The sequence below is a fragment of the Octodon degus genome, unplaced genomic scaffold (genome assembly GCF_000260255.1).
Source record: "Octodon degus isolate 3935 unplaced genomic scaffold, OctDeg1.0 scaffold00021, whole genome shotgun sequence".
NCBI lineage: Eukaryota > Metazoa > Chordata > Mammalia > Rodentia > Octodontidae > Octodon > Octodon degus.
The window spans coordinates 11525910-11532404 of record NW_004524597.1 but is presented as its reverse complement, the minus strand read 5'-3'; positions in this window follow the sequence as shown (position 1 = coordinate 11532404).

The window sequence follows — 6495 nt, the reverse complement described above, 5'->3', positions numbered from 1 at the left end:
CTGCTGTACCTTGGGGCCGCTTCGGCCACAAAGCACCTAGGAGAATAAAATGCACTTTCTGCCCTAGGCACTGGAACACTCCCAGCTACTTTGGACGCTAAACCGGGAGGATCTAGTTGGCCAGCCTGGGCAATTAAGCGACAGTCTCAAAAATAAAATTTAGGGCTGGTGAGATGGCTCAGTGGTCTAAAGCACCTACTTAGTACAAGCTAAGCTAAGCAAAAACACAGGAACCGCGGTTCAATCCCCCAGCACCACATGCCAGCCAGCCCCGCCCCCCTGGTGGGCTGAGCTGGCCACACCCACACACACCCACACACGCAATAAATAAATAAATAAATATTTAAAAAAATAAAATAAAATAAAAAAATAAAATTTAATACCGGGCATGGTGGTGGAAACCTGTAAACCCAACACAGGGGACTGAGGCTGGAAGAGCGCAGTGAGATCGACACCAGCCTGAGCTACACAGTTCAAGGTCAGCCTGAATTGCATAGTGAGACCCTGTTTCAAAAGATGAACAGGTAAATAAAATAAAATTTATAAAGGTCTGAGGATGTAGCTCAGTGGTAAAGCGCTTTTTACCACGTGTCAGCCTCTGAGTTTAATCCTCAATACAGGGAATAAAAAGGAGACACACTTTAATGGAAAGTTGGATGTTCTTTGGATTTATGGAAATTTAGCAACAAAAATAAAGGTGGTGATTCACATTGTTGAGTGAGATTACCAGTTTATGCAAAGATTCCAAACACATTAAAGACTAAGTGTGGCAAAGAAAGCAAAAAATCCTAGAGGAGGGCAACCGATTCATTTAGGATCCCTCCTGTCTCTCAGAAGCTGTTCCTTTTTAATCTTAAAAAGAAAAATCCTAAAGGAGATTTTTTTTTTTTAAGTGCATTTGGTACAGGGTATACAAGGTCTAGAGGGTCTCACAATGTAGATCGGACTTGTAGTGATCCTCCTGTTTTCAGCCTCCCAAGTGCTGAGATTACAGGTGCACACCACCATGCCCAGTCTCAATTGCCCTCTCAGTGCGCCTGGGGGCTGGGGCCTGTGCAGCACACTGGGGATCGAATCCTGGCTGCTGCGCTCTGCCTAAGCAGGTGCTTTAGTCTGTTGAGCTATCTGTCTGGCCCCAGAAGGAGAATTTGGAGAAGAAAAGACTCACTATATTCCCAGAAACCTTGGAGGTGAGCTGGAGAAATTAAACTAGGTGAAAAACTTTCTGACCAAGTGTGGAAAACATCTGTAATCCCAGCACTTGCAAAGCTGAGACAGGAGTATTGTTGCACGTTCAAGACCAGCCTGGGCTTCAAAGTGAGTTCAAGGCCAGTCTGAACTGCATAGGGAGACACTGTCTCAAAAAGATTTTAAAAAGAAAAGAAAAGGCCATCTCTGTTGGCAAGCAAATAACCCCAGCAGCCAAGCATCAAATAACTGTTTTGTTTTGTTTTTTCTAAAACCTCAGTATTCAGGTTTTTTTTTTTTTTTTAAGTGCTGGGAATCGAAAAATATTCAGGTTTAATTGTATTGTTGGCACTGTATGATAAATAAGTGGGCTTTGGGCTGCAGTTTGGACACTTAGTCTCTAGTTTGAAGATTCATCATCACTGGTTTGGAGGCTACAGGATTCCTAGGAGGATATGAAATGAAACAGGAGGGGGAGAGCCTCCCCCCACCTTTTTTTTTTTTTTTTTTTCAGAACCGGGGATTAAACTCAGACCCTTGCGCTTGCCAGGCAAGCACTTATTCTACTGAGCTATCTGCCCAGTCCCAAGCCTCCCTTTATAGAGGAACACAAAAAGTACTAAAGTGAGCTGGGTGTTGTAATCCCAGGATTATGGAGGCTGAGGCAGGGCTATCATAAACTCAAAGCTATCCTGGGAGTACATAGTGGAATTTAAGGACAACCTGGGCTACATAGCAAAACCATGTTCTTCCCCAAGAAATACTAAGGTGCTTTTTTTATTCACCTGAAAGATCACCAAACATTAAAACATTTGACCATGCAGGACAGGTGAGAGGGTGGGCCTACAGATCCTCATTATGGTGGGTACAGATTAGCATGGGCCTTGGCAGCCTCCAGCCATGCAGAAATAGTAAGAGCAGGCAGTCTCCATTCAGTAATTCCACTTCTGACTTTTCTCTGAATTGTGATTGCAAAAGCATGAGACTGAATATGCCCACTGTTATTCCATACAGATGTTCTTAGATGTTGACACCTACTGATGGACATTCCAGTTCTGGAGTCTTGCCCATCGTGACACCAAGTTGTACTGTGACTATGGCTGTACCAGATATAGCAGCATGAGCTGAAAGAGTGGGCAGAACAGTGTGTTTAGAAAGCTATCAGTTTTGTACAAAAGGGAAAACATTTCGTGTGTGTGTGTGTGTGTGTGTGTGTGTGTGTGTCTTGTGTGTGTGAGTGAAATGCATAGAATAGCTCTGGAAAGGTCCAGTAACAGGCTATACTAGTTGACTCCAGGGGAGGAAAATCAGGTGGCTGGGAAAGGCAGGGAGAAGGAGGAAGTTATATCTATTTATGCTTCTGTCGGTCCTGGGAATGAAACCAGGACCTGGCACGTGCTGGGAAAGCATGCTCCCATAAAGTTGCCCTCTTTCCCCTGTTTGTACTTGGCAGCAAACCTCAGGCCACTGAAGGTCAGGTAGAGGGTGGACTGTAGAGGAGGAAGGATCACAAAGTGAAGCCTAAAGGATCCTTTGTTCCCCAGGAATCTGGGCTGGGCCCTCCTTTCCCCTGCTTCCAGGTGTTCCCAGACAGATATTGACTTAAAGGGACAGAGGTCTGGTGGATTTTGCTGAACTGTGGTCTTAGAGCAGTGCCGTGTGCTCACTGAGGTGACCCAGAGTATTGTGGGAACTGCAGCTGAGGTCAGCACTTCGCACTGAAGACTGTTGCACTTGCTGCCTTAGGGCGGGTCTAGGACCCCTCACACACCTCCCTGAATGTGTCACTGTAGAGAGGTTTCCTGTGTTTCAGGTTCCTCAAGAGGTAGGAAAGGGGGCAGCAGAACCTGGCTCCATTGTTTACCTGAGGGCTGGCCAGCTTCTGGGTAGATGTGCAGCCCTGGGCTGGCTTAGCGATGAGGAACCTCTGCTGAGCTCAGTCACGTGTGAGTGATGGAACTACCACATGAAACACTTCTCAATTGCCAATTGCATAGTGGTTTGGGAACCACAAATTAAAAGAAGTCTCCTGGTCAAAAATCACCTTAAGCATAGCCCTCCCAAGAACAAGTACTTCCAACTTTATGGGCAAAAATAACCCCTCAATCCTTTGGAAAGTAGTGTAGCAACATTAAAATGTAAAAAAAAAAAAAAAAAAAAACCAAAAACATTAAAATGTAGTAGAAAATCCAAGATCTTATGGGTATTTACACCAAATGTTTATTGTAGAACTGTTTGTTGTTGCAAAGACCAGAAAACAGCCAGAGGTGGTGGTGGACCCCTGTAATCCCAGCACTCTGGAGGCTGAGGCAGGAGGATTGCTGTGAGTTCAAGGCCAACCTGAACTACATAGTGAAACCCTGTCTCAAAAAGACTAGACCAAAAAAAAAAAAAAAAAAAAAAAAAAAAAAAAAAAAAAGCTGTGTATGGGTAAAGTGAATATAGATTTGTTCTGGATTGTAATGCAGCTTTTAGACAGGCCTATCTGTGGGTTGAGACATAGTGATAAAGTGGAAAGAGCCAGTTGGCAGATAGCTGCTTAGGGCGGGTTTCCTATTTCCAGACCTCAGAACCCTTCGTAGCTTTGTTCCTATTGAGCAAGCCACAGAGTAGACTATTGCTTGCCTGGCAGCTTGCCTGGAGGAAGCATTGCGCCTAAGGTGGGGGAGACTGTGGAGTGGAGGTAGATGTTTTTCTATATGCTCTTCATCCTATTGCAAAGGGTGTTGCTATACGTGCTTTGGATACAAATATCAAAAGTTTAATGAAAAAGACCCCTGTAGTTCAGATTGATCCAAATGAGCTGGGCTGCAGCGCTTAGATTTTAGGTGCCTGATTTCCTACTCCCCAGCCCTGTACCCTTGAGGAAGGGAGAAGGCTTCCCTGCATTGGGGTGGTCTTCCTTTTGTGCACTGGTCATTGGAAAGGGAGTGGTGCTAGCATACCAGCCTTGCTGAGCCTGGGCCTCACCTCCCACTGCTTCCTTTGTGCTTAAAAGCGGGTCCTCGGGCTGGTGAGATGGCTCAGTGGTCTAAAGCACCTACTTAGAACAAGCTTAACAAAGCAGAGGGACCACAGTTCAATCCCCCAGCACCACATGCCAGCCAGCCCTGCCCCCTGGTGGGCTGAGCTGGCCACACACACATACACACACACGAATAAATAAATAAATAAAAAGAAAAAAAAAAGTGGGTCCTAGGGAGATGGCTCTGTGGAATAAGCACTTCCCTGGCAAGCATAAGGGCCTGAGTTCAATCCCTGGTTCCGCGAAAGAAAAAAAAAAGTGGGTCCTCATCCCTGCATACCCTACCCCTCGGATCCCCTGGGATGTTTTTTCCCATCTTGGGCTGCAAGTTAAACCCTCTTTCACAGCCATCCATACCCTAGTGCTTCCTGTGTGCCTGGCCTTGTGAGGACATCTCTCTCCATCAACCCCCTCAGATTCTGCCAGTTGAAAGAAGTTCCTCTCTCTAGCCATGAATACACACTTATATAGTGTCCTGTCCCTCCACAACTTGCTGCACCAGCACATTAGCATGGAGTACATCAGGGTACCTAGACATTTGGGTTTCATGTGCATAAACACTTTCTTCAAAAGTTTTGAAACAACATAGGGTTTCTGAATTTTTGTTTTTATGAAAAGTTACTTTTTGAAGACCAACTGCCATTTTTTATCATTTCCTAAAAGGAAAAAAAAAATCACTTCTAACCAAAGGAACAAGTACACATTTTTAGAATTAGGAATAAAGGCTAGGGGCTGGGGAGATGGCTCAGTGGAATAAATGCTTCCCTGGCAAGTGCAAGGTCCTGAGTTCAATCCCCAGCTCCACCACCAAAAAAAAAAAAAAAAAAAGGGCGCAAAAAAAAAAAAAAAAGGGTTTTTTTTTACTTTGTTCAAGGGGAGTTTTTTTTTTTTTTTTTTTGGCTGTGCTGGGGATAGAAACCAAGGCCTGGCGCATGCTAAGGTAAGTGCTCTACCACTTAGCCACACTCCCAGCTCTTACAGCTCTTATGTGTCTACATTTTGTCTAGGCAAATGAACTCTTCTTGTCCTGAATGTTGGGTACTAATGAATCAGAAGATGAAGGGTGGGCCAGCAACATAGCTTAGCAGAGTAGGGGCCAGGGAGATAGCTCAGTAGAATAAGCACTTGCCTGACAAGTGCAAGGGCCTGAGTTCAATCCCCAGTTCTGCCAAAAAATAAATAAATAAATAAATAAATAAATATAAAAAGCAGACTAAAGCACCTGCTTAGGCAAACATAGGCAAGTACAAGGACTAGGGTTCAGTGCCTGTACCACATGTCACGCCAGCCCCACCCCTGGGTGGGCTGAGCTGGCCACAGAGTCCATAGGGTCCAGTACACTTGTAATCTAAAAAACAAACAAAAACTGGGTAACAGATAAGGCTAAAAACAACAACAAGAACAACAAAGAAGATGATGAAGGGTGTTAGGGAAAAGGGTGAGAAGAAGCAAGGGAAAAAAGGAATTCTGTTCCACAGCTGAGGACAGGTTTTATTGGAATTAAAACTTGACAGGAAGGTGTCAGGGAAATAGCTCAGTAGAATAAGCACTTGCCTGGCAAGCATAGGATCCTGAGTTCAATCTCTGGTACTGCAAAATAAATAAATAAATAAATAAAACCTGAGAGGGAGGGCATTTGTGGTGGTAGACATCTGTAATCCCAGGATTTGGGAGACTAAGGCAAACAAATCACTTCAAGTTCAAGGTCAGTCTGTGCGGACTGTATACTGAGACCTGTCTCAAAAAACAAAACCAAAGGACTGACCAGATAGCTCAGTGGACTACAGCGCCTCCTTAGGCAGAGCACAGCGATCCCCAGTATGCAGTGCCACCCTGTCCCCTCCCCGGGGCTTGCTGAGATAGTGAATGAGACTGGGCGTGGTGGTGTGCCCCTGTAATCTCAGCACTTGGGAGGCTGAAAACAAGAGAATCACTAAGAGTCTGATCTGTGTAGTGAGACCCTATAGACCCTGTACTGAATACATTAAAACAACAACAAAACAAACAAAAAACCCTGAGAAGGGTCATAGGCAACTAGAACAGAACTGTCTTGTCTCTTATAGGATATGGGGTTTTATAGAGTTGTAAGAGGGAGTTGTAGCTATCTTTGAGATAGGCAGTTTTTCAGGCTATGGTCACTGAAACTTTCAGCTTATGTTTTTTTTTTTTTTTTTTCTTAAGGTGAAGTTGACAGGAACTTACTGGCCTGGGAAGTTCTCTTCTGAAAAAGGGGAATATAAAGAGTATGAAAGTTAAGAGGAGGGGCTGGGAAGATGTCTCAG